We start from the raw sequence: 15792 nt of genomic DNA, 5'->3' as shown, positions 1-15792 counted from the left end.
GAATTTTAAAACATCTTCTGATGTCAAGGGTATGTAATGCCCTCTCCGCAGGGGATTGCGGATTAGGAAAAAACTTCTTTAAGATAACTGGTTCATTCAGGTGAAAATCCGAAGGCACCTTAGGCATAAACCTTGGGTTTGTACGTAGCACCACAGAATTGGGCGTGAATTGTAAGAAAGGTGAATTGACAGTGAGAGCTTGAACATCACAGACTCTTCTAGATGAAGTTAATGCTAACAAAGAGAAAAAACGTTGCATGTTAGGAATTTGAAATACATCCTGAAAATTGGCTCAAATGGGTGGCGCATGAGCTGCGCTAATACTACATTAAAATGCCATGATGGAGGCGGACGACGTACAGGAAGAAACATTCTGAGTAGTCCCTTAAAGAACTGTTGTATTCTTAAAGAATAAAGAGAGATGGAGCCATCCTGACGTTACCTTGAAATGGCTGCCAAAAAGACCTTCAACGTTGTATGAGATAAGCCTGATCTTGCCAGGTGCAAGAAAAAAGGTAATATCTGGTCCGGCGTTGCAAGCAATGGGTGAACCCCAGCAGATTAACACCAAATGCAGATTTTTTTTTTTTTTTTTTTTTTTTTTCTTAAAGACTGTATGTCTTTAGTAGGTGCTCTCGCGTAAGCCAGTACCTCCTTACAATCCGCCGAGATAGTCAGATGAGCTAATTCAAGGTGCTCAGGCGCCAAGCTGCTAATTTTAGAGAAGCCGGATCGGATGGCAAATTTGACCATTCTGAATGGAGAGGAGATTTGGAATTGGTCGAAACTGTATTGGATCGTACCCCGAGAGGAGAAGAAGTTCGGTGAACCAGTATTGGCGAGGCCACCTGTGGGCGATGAGAATCAAACGACACGGCTCTTTCTTCATCTTACGGAGAATTCTCGGAAACCAACGGTATCGGAGGAAAGGCGTGAGCATATATTTGAGGCCAGTTTATCGAAAGCGCCTTCCCCTGCGAGTCCCTGTGGGGATGCCAGCTTGCAAAGAAACAGGCAGAAGCTGTTCTTTTTTGTCGCAAAGAGGTCCAGATCGGGATGACCCCACTGCTGGAAGATTCGATCCGCCGTTGGCTGATGTAGTTCCTATATGTGGTTGAACACCTGTTGACCTGCTGAGGGTGTCTGCCAGCACATTTGCAAATCCCGGCACATCAACAGCCAAGAGTTTGATCCTGTGCCATATTGCCCAAGCCCATATCTCTTGGGCTTCCTGAGATAGAAGAACCGACCTCGTTCTTCCCTGGTTGTTTAAGTAAGGTATACTTAAAGTATTGTCTGTGCAAACCAATACTGTGGCCCCTTGAATGAGAACACGAAAGGATTTGAGGGCTAAGAAGATGGCACCTAGCTCTAGCCGATTGATGTGCCAAGCCTTTTGTTGAGGGTTCCATTCCCTGCTGACCTTCAGCCCTTGAAGATATGCTCCCCAACCCTCGAAGGGATGCGTCTGTGGTGATTGGGTAATTTGGCACTTCTTGAAGGAATAACGCACACCCCTTCTACAATTTTCTTTCTTGGACCCACCAACAAAAAGGGGCCTCTTGCATCCGAGGATTGATTTGAATGAGATCTTCGAAGGAACTGGAGACCTGCAACCAACGTAGAAGAACCACCAAGTGGGAGATGCAGGCCCGTCGTTCGTGTGAGACAAACACCTTTGCTAGGTTTGTATTGATTGATGCTCCGAGAACGTTGATATCGGAGCTAGTACTAGTTGGGACTTGTCATGATTTATTGAAAATCAGGTTTTGAAACAGTGACTGACAAGTCTGAGTGTGCTGGACTGCTTGTAAATAAGAGCGAGCCCTTATTATACAGTTGTCTCAGGAATGAGAAATGTGTATGCCTTGCAGACGTTTATAGGCTGCCACTGGTGCCAGGATGTACGTAAAGACACGTGAAACGGACCTAAATCCAAGAGGTAGGACTTTAATTGAAAAAGTTCTGTACCTATTGTAAAGCGTAGCCACTTCCTATGCTTAGGAAGGATTGGCACATACAAATAGACATCTTGGAGGTTGAGAGTAGTTATAAAGTCGTTCTGGCATAAGAACCGTAGGATTTTGTTGAGGGACAACATTTGTAAAGTTTGCGCAAAGATCTAAAATCATGCGCTACTTTCCTCATTTGCTTGTTGATGAGGAACTGAGAGTAAACCCTAACGCTGTTGGAAATTCGGAACCACTCCGACAGTCCCTGTTTGTATCCATATAGACACTTGTGCAAACGACACCCGTAGATGAGAAGGAGGAAGGCCTTTTGGAGGTGTAGAGAGAGGGAAATTAGACAAATTCTAAAGTGTGCCCTTGGGCATGACGTTTAAATACCCAACGGTCCTCTGTCACCTTTGACCAATTGGAGTAAAAGTGAGATATTAGATCTCTGACGTTTTTGGAGGGAATAAAGGTGTGTTCCCGGTAATCCATTGTGTCTTAGAAGAGTTGCCTCAGCTGTACGATGATTGTCTATGTAGGACCTGTTGGTACTGTGCCTATGTGACTGCGTTTGATTTGAGTAACGCAGTTGGTTCTGATTGTAGGAGCCAATACTGGATGGAACTCCCTTGAAACAAAAGGGCGTGGAGCTACGTCCTCGGCACCACGAAAAGTCTGTGATTCTATATCCCGAAGGTGCGGGCAGTATCTGTGTCCTTTAAGATGGTCTGCAGTGCCTCATCAACATGCTGGCCAGAAGGGATCCTCAATCAAAAGAACAAGTGAAGTATAGAAGTGCGAACCTCCTTGCGAAAGACGTAGCATTGAAGCAAAATTGTCTTTCCCAGACTGCCCCTATAGCGAGCTGTGGAAAACCTGTACACGCAATGTCCGCTTCACAGTGTATCATGTCTGATGCACTTCTCTCTCTCTCTCTTTCCTACTCCTGCAGGATCTTCAAAGTGTGAGGCTTGGAGGATTCTGGAACAAGTGCTACTGGCGCCAACATGTCAGAGCACATCTGGCGGCATACCTGCCCAACTGGCTTGCAAGATAATCGCTGTGCCGCCTGAGTAATGACTGAGTCAGGGTAGGCTGAATAGTGGGGAGCTTCACATTTCTTGTCGAGGCGTGGAAAACAAACCGCCGGCACAGAGTTTGGCCTCTGCATGTGTCTAACTGCTAAATAAAGTCTATGATAGGAACTGAAGAAACTTGTTTCTGTGGTTTCCCCAGGACAAGGGGAAAAGGGAAAAACGATTCGCCGCTCTCTTCATAAGGAGGGGAAAACCTCCAATATTCACCGGAGGTGAATGCAATAGAGCTCCAGTTTTTAGAAGAAGATAGAAAGGCAGGAGTAAAAAGCCATCACGTGGATGTAGCAGAAAGCTGAAGTCGACGAGATAAATAGTCTACCAAAACACATTGTGCATAAAAGTCAACAGTGTGTGAAACGAACTGTCGACGGGCTCAACCGTCGACGAATCCAACAGTTGACAGGGTCATCCGTCAACTAAGCCCACTGGCGTCGAGACTGAATGTTGGCGAAGCTCAGCGTCTACGGAGCTCAGCGTCTACGGAGCTCAGTGTCTACGGAGCCTACCGTCGACTAGTCTACCGTCGACAAGCCTACCGTCGACGAGCCTACCGTCGACGAGCCTACCGTCGACTGGCCTATCGTCGACGAGGCCAACTGTCGTTGAAATTACCATCGACAAAAACTCCCAGTGGTCTACGAGCCTGTAGTCGACAAGAGGGCACTGTCCTCACTGTTGTCGAAGCATGCCTGGAGGCGTTGTCGTTGCAGAGCAACAGTGACGGCAAAGATTGTCGTCAGAGGATACATAGACCGTATCGTCGAGAAGCTGGCACATTTTCACGTAGAAAAGTGCGCAGAGTCTAGACGCCTGAGAGTAAATCTCGTGGGCGTAGATGTGGGAGGCAGACTCAAAGAAGGCCAGAGACCCCTTAATTGTGATGTTACTTCAGCTGGTGAAGTAGAGGAGAAGCATCACTTAAAACCTTAATGTGCAGGACAAACAACAAAAATTCCTCCCACATCAGAAGGGGGTACAGTCTGAGCACAAGAACAACCCCTTCTCCTCTTACCATGTCAGAGACAAGCAGAGTGTTTCCATATACTCTTCATGAGGGATCACAGGAAAAGGTCACAGCTTCCTACAAGTGACACAGGGTCTGAACGTAGACTTAATGTAAGAAGACATTACAAAACTGATATTAAGAAGAAAAAATTGAAGAAAATTGAAGAAAACTGAGCAGAGCTCCGGGAGACTCCCTTCACACGACGTGCGGTAGAAAATCTGAGGTGCTGAGCTCTGAGGAGAAGGTTCTAGAGGGTTGCTGGCGCCTGATTGGCTGTAGTTTGGACCAACATAATGACAATGATAGACTGCAAATGTTTTTTTCCTTTTCCATGCATCCCTATGTAGAAATATGTGTAGGCTTGTTATGCCTTATATATATATATATATATATATATATATATATATATATATATATATATATATATATATATATATATATATATTTTGAACACAAGGAGGGCGGCACAACTGGATACTTATTTAGAAGCTTTTATTACACAAACACCCCACCGACGCGTTTCAGCCTCACGGCTTTTCTCACGGTCAGCAAGTCCATGAACTTTGGAGAGGATCTCCACATACACCTCGAGTGAATTTGAACTCGGCATTAACTTTATTTGACTGTAATGGGGTACTACACCCAACACTGCAGTAAAGAAATTATGAACTCATAAAGAAACCCTAAGTGAATTTAACTAAGGACGCTAAGTACTATACTTGCACAATCAGAGCACACCAGTCCTTTGCCTGTTTTTAATGTATTGTTTAAACATAATGCTTGAAAAACTACGTATCCCATAATGCCACCTTATGGCTAAGATGGGGCAGTATATAAACAAAAAGCAAAAAGGGACTTGCTGACCGTGAGAAAAGCCGTGAGGCTGAAACGCGTCGGTGGGGTGTTTGTGTAAAAAAAGCTTCTAAATAAGTATCCAGTTGTGCCGCCCTCCTTGTGTTCAAAATTAATAATTGGGCTATGATCCAGCCCTTGGGCCGAGCACACACTGTTGAGCGCTCTCATGCTTGAAGGATCATCTTGTGAGAATATATATATATATATATAGTATATTATTGCTATTTTATTTACCGTGGAACTCCCACTCCGACGACGGGGGATATTCAAGCATGTGAATCTATGAAAGACACCCTAATACTGGAGAACCCTCTATACGCAGACTCGTCTCCTTCTCACAATCATGCAACAACTTCCTAGCCTGCGATTGAACCCTTTCTTATTCTTTTCTCCCTTTCCTGCCCTCACCACCTATTTGAAGCCCTCTGGAAGAACAGGACTGGAGGATCTGTCCACCCAACTCTTCCTGCTTTTGTGGGTTGTTGTGATCCCACCAGAAGGGAACAGGAGCATACGAACTGTGACAAGAAAGCACAGGCTTGACCTAGTGATGATTAAGACTTTGTTGTCAGAATATTACTACTCGCCCTTTCTTGTTGCATTCCTTGCTGTTTAATTGCACCAAAAGTGAGAACGCGGAAATAAAAATTGAGAACCGGAGTGAGTACCACCACTTGAGGTTATTGAATCACTGTGTAGCCTCGTTCTCGCCTCGACACAGAATCCAAAATCACAGGCAATATTTCACTTGCGCCCAACAGCCCCTATGTTCCGATTTCCATGTACTCCTGCACCTCTGGGTAACACAGCCCTCTGACTTAATCAAGGGTCATCCATTATTTACTCCACATGCTCTTATGTAGAGAAACATTTTTTGTTCAGCTTCTGGACAGCGTCTGATCAAGTAAGCTGCTTAAATAATAACCAATAATCCTACTTGGGACACAGAATATGCCTACACAATGAAGGGTACTCTTTCCTATTCCGAGATTGCCTGAACATGAATACCGCCTTCGTTTTGAAATGATATTGCAAACTGGGCAGCCTCCTGCAGTTACACTTCCTCATTGTGGTTTTTGTGCACGGCCACAATTAGTAAACCACCTTCTGAATCTCAGTTGTGTTTCTGGCTGAACTTTCCAAGCAGGCACATAAAAAATAGATCTTAACGCCAATGTAATCAGGAATTTTGTCGCTATTTTATTAAATGTCCGTAGAAATCTACTTAGCGAAGAATAGTTCCTATTTGTGAAGTGCTAACATATCACCCCTTAAGGGTTTCAAGGTGCTGAGGGTCATCTGGGACATTAAGTGAGCGATTGCCCAGAGTCACATGATGCTGAACTGCCGCCGGCGCCAGGGATCAAACTGTGAGCGCGTGCCCTGGAGCCAGCCACTCCAGCCGTTGCACCACACCTCTCCTGGGTGAGTCCTCCTATACAACTATATAATCTATAATTGACTGACCTTTTCTTTAGAGTTTGGTGCAAATACAGGGCAATTGCTTTAGTGGATTTGCGAATTCAGGTGACAATCTATCGCGGATTACACTATCCGAATTGGTAATCTGGAAAGAGTTTACTTTATTGCTGGATGTTGATTCCAGTCTCAGGTCAAACGTGCTACACAACAGTCTCCTTCTGGGGTACGACATGGGGAATTAACCTGTGCCCAACAGGTTAATTATAACAAAGGATCTCTTGGGTTCAGAGTTGGATCACCTAGAGCAGTGGGGTGCCACGGCAGCATGAGGCACGACACAGTCACGGCGGAGAGAGATGGCCCTGCAAAGAAGGGAAACAGTCTAATGGATCCATCCCTTCAACCTGGTGTATTAGCGTGCAGGACTCAGTTTGGAATTCCTAGTCTAGATGACTTGACTACCCCATGTACACAGACCTCGTACAAGTGAGTGCATTATAAATTAATGATTTATTGGTTATGTAAAGCTCCAGTGTTTAAAGCCCTTGCTGGTTTAAACAGCTGTGGTACGCTGCAGATGTATATCCTTTTGTCACGACCTGAAGATCCTCTCCATAGCTGCAGGGGTTGTATTTCTAATCGCCTACTGCAAGGACTAAATTCAATGCACAAATTCAAAATCCAGTTGGAATGCGCACCATACACAACCCACCAGCCACAGCCCGTGGAGGGAGTTTCGGTGGGGTGGAGAGGCGGGGCAGGGTGGGGGGTGCTAAAAACCAGAGTATGGATAATTGAAGGTAAGTAAACAATTTAATAAATAAAACAAATTTCATAGCACACCCTGCATCACATTTTGCGATGCAGGGCACGCTACGAAATTCGTTGTATTAATTAAATTGTTTACTTACCTTCAATTATCCATACTCCGTTTTTAGCACCCCCCACCCTGCCCCTCCCCCGCCCCTCCCCCGCCCCGCCTCTCCGCCCCACCGAAACTCCCTCCACGGGCCGTCGCTGCAACCCACTGAGTGATAATACGTAGGTGGTGTTTTCTGGTCCAAGTTAGTCCCAGTAGATGAGTTCAGGGAGACAGTGGAACTCCAAACCCTCTTCTGAAAATTAATAACACACTCAAAATAGCACTAAGAAACAAAGGATAAAACTTTGTTTACTTCTAAAAACCCATGTCTAGTTCAAAAATTTGAATGGCAACCACATGGGATGAGAAAATAAAAGCAACAATGCATTCTTTTAAACAAAAGAATATACAGTGCATGATTGCAAATTGAATGAGGAGGAAGGGGTGGAAAGAAACAATTTATATTACAAAATTGAATACTGCTTCATATATATATATATATATATATATATATATATATATACCCATAGGGTGTAATTTTAATAGTGCAAATGTGTTCTTCCAAGCTGAGAGGTGTACTCGGAACAGGTGCAGAAACTCTTTTTAGTGCACATCACAGGAAGACAAAATCCATATTGGTGTAAAGAAAATTGTATATTGGCTTTAAATTACTGTAACCTGAAAAGAAAGTTTAAATACACAAGGATGCCAAACAAAAATGTTGAAAGATCGAAATTGAAAGAAAAGAGGCATTGGCCCATCAGCCTTGGCATTGAAGCACGCTGGTGTAATCAATGGTGGAAGTTAGCTGACCCATTTCCCCTTCAAAATAGGCTATGTGTGAAGGCAAAATGTCAATGATTGACAGCTGAAGAGACCAATGAAGGAAGAGAGCTGACCCAAAGCCCCTGTATATGTTTTATTTTTAAAGCGAGACTGTTCGACAGTGGTCTCTAAGTGCATCAGCACCTCCAAGATATACATGTGCTAGATCAACATAGATAAACCAGATCTCCTAAAGTCACTGACATATGTAGATATCTCTTGAGTAAAAGAAGCAATAGAGCAGTGCAAAAGTAACTAGGGGAGCCCAGAAATCACAATTCATGTATGTAGTACCCAAAAGATATCTGCCCAACCTGGAAATCACAGAGCTGCAAACAGGAATTCAGGGGAACCCTGAAAAATCTAAGAACAGCACATGTAAGTATGTTACCTTGGCGCAGAGGTAACTGATCTGATCAACTTCAGCCCTTCAATCTTTGAAGTCAAGTGACTTGAGTATCATTTACACATATTCGAAAGGCAACCAAAAAAATGTTTGTACAGTAAATTACAAGAGGGATCAATAAAAGTAAAACAAATCAATCCTCTGCTTGTGTGTATTATTTTATTCATGCCCTTCTTCACGAGAGTGGTACAAAAGGGGGTGGTGATGGACGGAGCATCTGAACCAATCAAACACTCACACCCAGTCAAAAGATCTGGGTTTGATCCATCACCGTTCTTTAGCCCACTCCGCCACCCCAGTTCAGACATGGCTATATGCAAATCAGTCTGACCCTGTGCCTCATGGGAACAGTCCAGCCCGAACTGCCAAACGCTCCGTCCATCATCCCCTTTTGTATCGCTTTATTCGCCCTAAGTGTGGCAGGGTATGCTCAGACGTGAGTCCCTTGTTCACTTGGCCACTGGATTCAAGATAGCCTGGCTGATGAGGATTATGAATCTGAAACCGGTCCCAGGATGCTTGTTTCCGGTCCAGGGAAGACCTGGCTTGGCAGTTCGGGCTGCACTGTTCCCATGAGGCACAGGGTCAGACTGATTTGCATATAGCCATGTCTGAACTGGGGTGGCTGAGTGAACTAAAGAATGGTGATGGATTAAACCCAGATCAGTTGACTGGGGGTGAGTGTTTGATTTGTTCAAACGCTCCGTCCATCATCCCCTTTTGTATCGCTTCTTCACGAGAGAGCAAATATTTGTGGTCTCATCAATTAAAAATGTGCAATACAGAGTGTTGCGAAGTTCTGCCATAGCTTCAGAGTGTGTCACTTTGTTGATGGCCTCAAGAAACTCAAAGGCATAGTGCTTGCTGCTCCATCTGTCTGGTACCTTCACATACAAAGTTAGGTGGTCATGGAAGTCTTGGACAGACAACATTGAAGTGTTCATCTTGACCGCCAGCAACACGCTCAGCATTGTTCGCACTCCATAACTGAACCTGGCAGTAGCAATTTTGTTTTGCAGTTTCACCAAAGCAGTTCATGAACTTCGCTAATTAGATGACGTTTCAGGTAGTCCAGTTTCCAGCCATCACTCCTTTTCTTTCCCGTAGAAAACTCAACAACAATGTTTGCTTTAGCACATGCTTTGCCTATCAAGCCTACATCTGGACTGTGTTGAAATAGCTCCCCTCGTTGCATGTGAACCTTGCTTCTTGATTTCTGCGATTCAGCCTCCACACTTACTTTTCTTCACCCACTCTTCTTCACCCACTCTTCCTTGAATACAAGGCAAAATGTTTTCCTTCGTGGTGAAGCACTGCACGTTACAGAAGTAGCAACTTTGCACTTGAATATTTGTGTGCTATGCTACAAAGTCTGCAAAATAAAAAAAAGGAAAATGGCTAAAGTTTGTGTAAATACTCATGAATGCAATCTGGCACAGTACTGAGGCATCCTGGCAAAACGTAGTAAGTAATTACCTGGATTTTCTGTTCTCTAACCAGCCTGTCCAAACATGTAGTACTGACCATTAAGCCTGCCATACAAGTAAAGACTCTTACAACACATTGTGATATAGCAATATACCATGTGCACCGGAAGAGAATCTACCAAACAATTACCAGTTTTTTTCTGCTTGCACTCCCGTCTGGCCTTTAACTGTGTGTGTGGGCCTTTCTGCGAAACCTACAACAGAAGAAAAGATGGCTAAGGCATTTGGTTATATTATAACGTACCAGCTGCACCACAGTTGAACTCTAACAAACAGTTACCTGTTGTGCTTGTATTCACGTATGCCCATTTAATTGTTTGTGTGGTACTGTTTGAGAAACCTGCAACAGAAGAAAAGATGGCTACAGCATGTTGTTATATTACAACGTACCAGATGCCTCCCAGTTTAACTCTAAACGTTATCTGTTGTTGTGCTTGTATTCATATATAAATATCAAATGATGAACAAAAGGGTCTAAGGGAAATTTAAAGACCTGCCCAGAATATTATCCCCACAATTACAAAGCTAACAAGAAAAACTGGGGGTCTGTGTAGGAGCTACTAGTACTCCAAAACCAGCTACTGGTATCCCCTTACCAGAATAAGATTTGGACAAGCAACTCTTTATCCTGTACCAGGAGGTGTGCTTAATGCCAACCATGGATGCCATCAAGAGGGTGCCGTACTCGGAAAGTGTTGTTATTCTCATTAGTTCTTCATCCTCAAAAAGGACGGGGATCCTGAGGCATGCCTTGGACATTCGGCATCTGGATGCCGCCCTGTGTAAGGACAAATTCAAAATGCTCATGCTGGCCCAGATCCTTTCTGTTCTCGACACGGGTGAATGGCTATTACCCTGGGACTGCAGTACACATATTTTCATATACCTGTCCTCCAGTCCCAGAGGCGTAATCTGAGGATAGGCCAGGAGTATTCTCAGTCTGGTGTGCATTCCTTCCATCTCACCAGAACTCCTTGGGTGTTCACGAAATTTTTGGCAGTGTTCGCTGCCAATCTTCGGAGCTTGGGGATACAAGTATTCCTAGACAATAATGACTGGCTGTTGAAGCCCATCTTCAACAGCCAGTCATGGACCACCTTCAGATAACATTGAACCTTTTGACTATGTGTGGTCACTACTAACGAGCTGAAGTCTCACCAGACACATTCACAGTGGGTTTCGTTTATTGGGTCAGTCCTAGACAGTGGCATTCAGGGCTTTAACTTCAATGCAAAAAGTCCAGGACTTTTGAGTGGTGATCCTCTTGTTTAAAGCTCAGCCCTGGATCATGGTCAGTGTCGCTCCGAGTGACTTTGTCCTGTATTATGACTAAACTTACAATCCGACAACACTGACATGGTGCTTTACTCGTAAGGGGCATAAAACATTTGTATTAACCTACACAGGTAGGGGCACTCTTGCACGACACCTACCGTTAGCTTCTACCTCAACACTATTGTGCTCATACTTGCAAAGGTTCCCTTACAAACATTCTGGATATGCATTAAGCTATATTAATGACATTGACAACAGACATTCATACCTCACATAAACTGAACTAAATTTTATTAAAGGGATGAACTAATTTTTAATTAAAGGCAATCTCTCTTTGTAAGAAAGGGCCCTCTTTTTGCATGGTTGCCCCCACTTTTTGCCAAACTGCTGATGTACTTTTACTGAGTGTGCCCTGGATTCCCTACCAAACAGGTACCAAGGGCCTATGTTCTTGCCCTAAAACTGCATTAAGACAAAACCCAATTTGCACTCTATTGCCACAGGTCAGTCCCTTGTAAATGGTACCACATGTACCAAGGGCATTGTGGCCAGGGAAGGCCTCTAATTGCTGCAGCACTTATTGTGCCACCCTTAGAGGCCCAGTACCTGTGCACGCACACTGCCATTTCAGGCTGCGTGTTTTGGTGCAGAACAAAGTGAAGAGTCAACATGGCCCACACATCCCTGTGTGCCATGCCCACAAACCACTGCCCTGGCATAGGTCAGCAACCCCTCTAGCTGGGTGCACTAAACCAGTGGTGAGGGTACAGGTGCATGAGCCCTGTACCCCTACAGTGTCTAATCCAAGTCTTAGACATTTTAAGTGCAGTAATGCCATTAAGAGTGTATGGTGCTGGGAGTTTGCCATTACAAACTCAACAGCATCATAATAGCTTTACTGAAAACTGGGACGTTTGGTATCAAACTTCTCAGCACATTAAACCCACACTGATGCCAGTGTGGGATGTAATACAAAATGCACACACAGGGCATCTTGGGGATACCCCCTGAAAAACGACCTAACACTAGTGTCCAGGCTGAGTGGCTGCTTGCCAGCTTCCACCACCACACATCTTTCTAGACCCCTGGGTCGAGAGCCTGCTGCTCTTGGGGGTATGAAACAATGCACATCCTAGGTCGAGGTGCCAAATCTCCTCCCCCAGAATGGGCAGAGTTCACGAAGGGAAAACTACAAAGGCTTGCCACCTTTGTTATCTACCCCAGGCCTTTGCTGCTTCCAGCAACTGGCCCCCACCGGTTCTGCCCCCCCCCCTTGGGCGAGAGAATCCACGAAAAACAAAGTGAAAAAGGGAGGCCTGCCCACCTTTACCCCCCCCCACCCCCCCAGGTGGGGGAGGCGAGGTGAAGCACAACTTTCAGACCCGGCCATGTTGCAGATGGGGGACCCAACCAACCAGTGTGAGGCCTTTGCCCCCTTCCACTGGAAGGTGGCATAATAGGGGGTGTACAAACCCCAAGGAAGGGACCCATTGGTCCAAACCTTTACCTAACTGTAATGCCCCTAAATCTAGTATTTAGGGGCACCCCTGAACCCTCCCTCCTCAGACAAGAATCAACAACAAGAGAAGAAGAAGGACTGAAGAAACGTGCTGAAACTAAGAAGTGGAGGACGCCCACGGACTTGGCCCCGGCACCACCGGCCTTACCCCTTCTCTAACTTGCTCCAGAGAAATCCTGGTGTGTCCTGCAGCCAGCAACCTCAAGAACCTGGAGGACCTGCCCTGCCTTCCAAGTCAAAGACTTTGTCTCCTGTGAGCACTGGATTTTCTCACTCACAGACTCTGGCCAAAACCGTAGTCTACACCACTCGGCACCCGATGCCCACGGCCCAAGTGGCCCAATACCACAAGTATGTCTCCCCAACGATCCTGACCTGAGATCTGGTGATCTCTGACCTGCCTCGAATCGCCAAGTGAAACCTGCAGCCTCTTTCTGGAGGATCCCCCCACCCCGACCGGGGTAAGAAAAACCTGAAGCCTAAAAACACCCCTGCACCCGAAGTCCCATGGCCTTGGGTGGCCCAACCGATGGTGTCACAGCATCCCCAGGCATCCCAACTTACCTCTCTAACTGGCGGTCACCTCCAGAAGATCTTCGTCCCTGAGCCTGCAGTCTTTGTTGCAACCAGAGAATCCCCATTGAAAACAACAGGGCACCCGACGCCAAAACAGCACCCTGCACCCAGCCGCCCTGAGCAGCTGTGGGTGCACTTTGGGTGCTAACTCAGATTCCATTTTGCTCTGAGCCTAAACACCAGGAGCTTTGCTCCTACAACCTTGTGGCCTGCTGGTGAGCAGCCAAAAACCGGAGGTCCCCTATCCCCCATTGGATAACACTGGGCCTCAGCACTCTACACCCGGCAGCCCTAGTGTCTCTGAGGGTGCTTTGAGAGTGCATCCTTGACCCTGGGGGAACACTGGTTCTAACTCCAGAATACCAACTCCCACAAAGAAGTACCTACCTGCAAACCGTTAACTTCATTTTTCTCCGTAGGAATACATTGACTGTTGTTCCTTGAAAATTGTTTTAAGTGTGGAGTTGGTTTTGTATGAGAACTTGAAAAACTGCAAATATCTAAAAACTGCTTTACTTACCTTTTCTCTAGAAAATGTCCCAGTGTGGTATCTAGGCATATCGCACTGAGTAGAAAAAGTAATCCATAAAGTAATCTGAAAAGTAATCTAACTGTAATTTCCACTGTATTAAAAAGATTTACAAACCTATAACAAAGACATTTTCATTCAGCTTGCTTGTATTGTTTAACCTGCCATGAAAAGTGCCATTTACACTTACCTGTACCAGGCTTGCTTGGTTCTAGAAAATAAATATAACTAAATAATATTTTTATGCAAACAAATTGGTCTGAGTTCAGTCTTTGAGTGTGTGACATCACTTGTTGCCTGAGTGTGTACAACAAATGCTTAACACTACCCTCCGATAAAGCCTTACTGCTTGCCCACCCTACCACAATGAGAGAGTAAGGTACTATCTACTTTCACCTCTGCCTACCTTTGGGGTTCCACTGGACTCTGTGCACACTATACCTCGTGTTGGTATAGAATATACAGAGCCAGCTTCCTACAATCATCTTTTGTGACATTTTTGTAGCTAATGTCTCGAACTCAGGTCCTCATTATCCACTTGAAAAAAAACCACAATTTTTGGGGTGTTTTTCAGCCAACATATTAAATTACTGTAAGAAATTGAGTTGTTGGTTGACTGGGGTGTGAGCCCTGGTCAAGCAGCAACCACACCTTGTCAGGGTAAGGCACAAGCAAACCCCCAAATTATCCTTGCTCAACCCACTGGTAGCATGGCACAGAGCAGTCCGGCTTAACTTAGAGGCAATGTGTAAAGTATTTGTGCAAAACATCAAATAGTAAAAACAGTTACAGTACACCATAAGTGGAGCCCACAAATAAAAGACCAAAACAACAAAAAAAAACAGTAGAACTGGAGTCATGAATTTTCAAAGATTTTTGTGAAAATAGCACCAAAAAGCACAAGGCGACAATTGTGGCTATCTGGTCGTGCCGGACTGAGGCAAAGTCACAAATTCAAGCCAACTGCAATAAAGCAAAAGCCTGCTACAGGGACCAGTTAGGCCAGCTGGTTGCGGAGCATTGCAAGGATCCACGTTTGTGATGCACCGTGCAGCCAATTTGATGCGTCGGTACCGAGATGCAGCAAGGTTGTGGTGCGAGGTGCTGTAGTGTTGTTGTAGAGGATACCGTTGACGGGGCTTGCAATGCAAAGCCGGCATCGAGGATGCGGTGCACAGCTGGCAATAAGTCCGTTCTGAGGAGCTGCGAGGTTGCCTTTGATAAGAGATGTGAGGGCCTGTAGAAGTGGCAATGCGTTGGTTCTGTTCAAAAGGTTGCGGCTCAGCAGAGGAGATACGTCTGTTCTGGTCAGGGATGCTCTGCTCCGTAGAGAAGATGCGTTGGTTCTGCTCGTCGATGCTCCTCAAAGAAATTGTCTCCGTTCCGCTGGCAAGCACCTTGGCCCACGTCCAAGGGTCCAGGACTGGGATGGCACCACTTGGCAGGATAGACTCACAGATGGCAGAGTCCAGTTGCAAGGTTGTTGGGAGCCTGTTATGTCCCCGAGGCTTTAGATCAGGCCAGCCAACTAGCCCTTGGAGGGACTCTGGGCTCTGGGTTCAAGATATGCAAGCCCAGTCCTTCTCACCCAGGCAAGAGGGTAACAGACATCAGGTCAGCAAATCAAAACAGAAGTCCAGCAGAGTGTAGTTAATGAGCATGGCAGTCCCTCAGCAGCACAACAGTTCTTCTTCCTGGCAGAGTATCCAAAGGTCCATAAGTGTGCTTAAGAGTTGGGTCTGAGGTCCCTTTATATACCTTGGTGTCATGGCTATGGAAGGTGGGAGAAGCCTCTAGACCGTGTCTATGAGGAGCATGGAAGTCCCTACCTCCCCTGCCCTGGCTCCAAGATGGCTGAAGTGACAATGCAGGGTTGTTATACCCTTTGTGTGTAGACGGGACACAGCCTATTCAAGCTCCTCCTTCCCATCCTGCCAGTGATGACCCACCCAGTCAAACCTACGCTCTCACTGTGTTT

This window comes from Lissotriton helveticus, chromosome 12 (assembly GCF_964261635.1).
Source record: "Lissotriton helveticus chromosome 12, aLisHel1.1, whole genome shotgun sequence".
In the NCBI taxonomy this organism is placed as follows: domain Eukaryota; kingdom Metazoa; phylum Chordata; class Amphibia; order Caudata; family Salamandridae; genus Lissotriton; species Lissotriton helveticus.
This window is presented reverse-complemented; position numbering follows the sequence as displayed.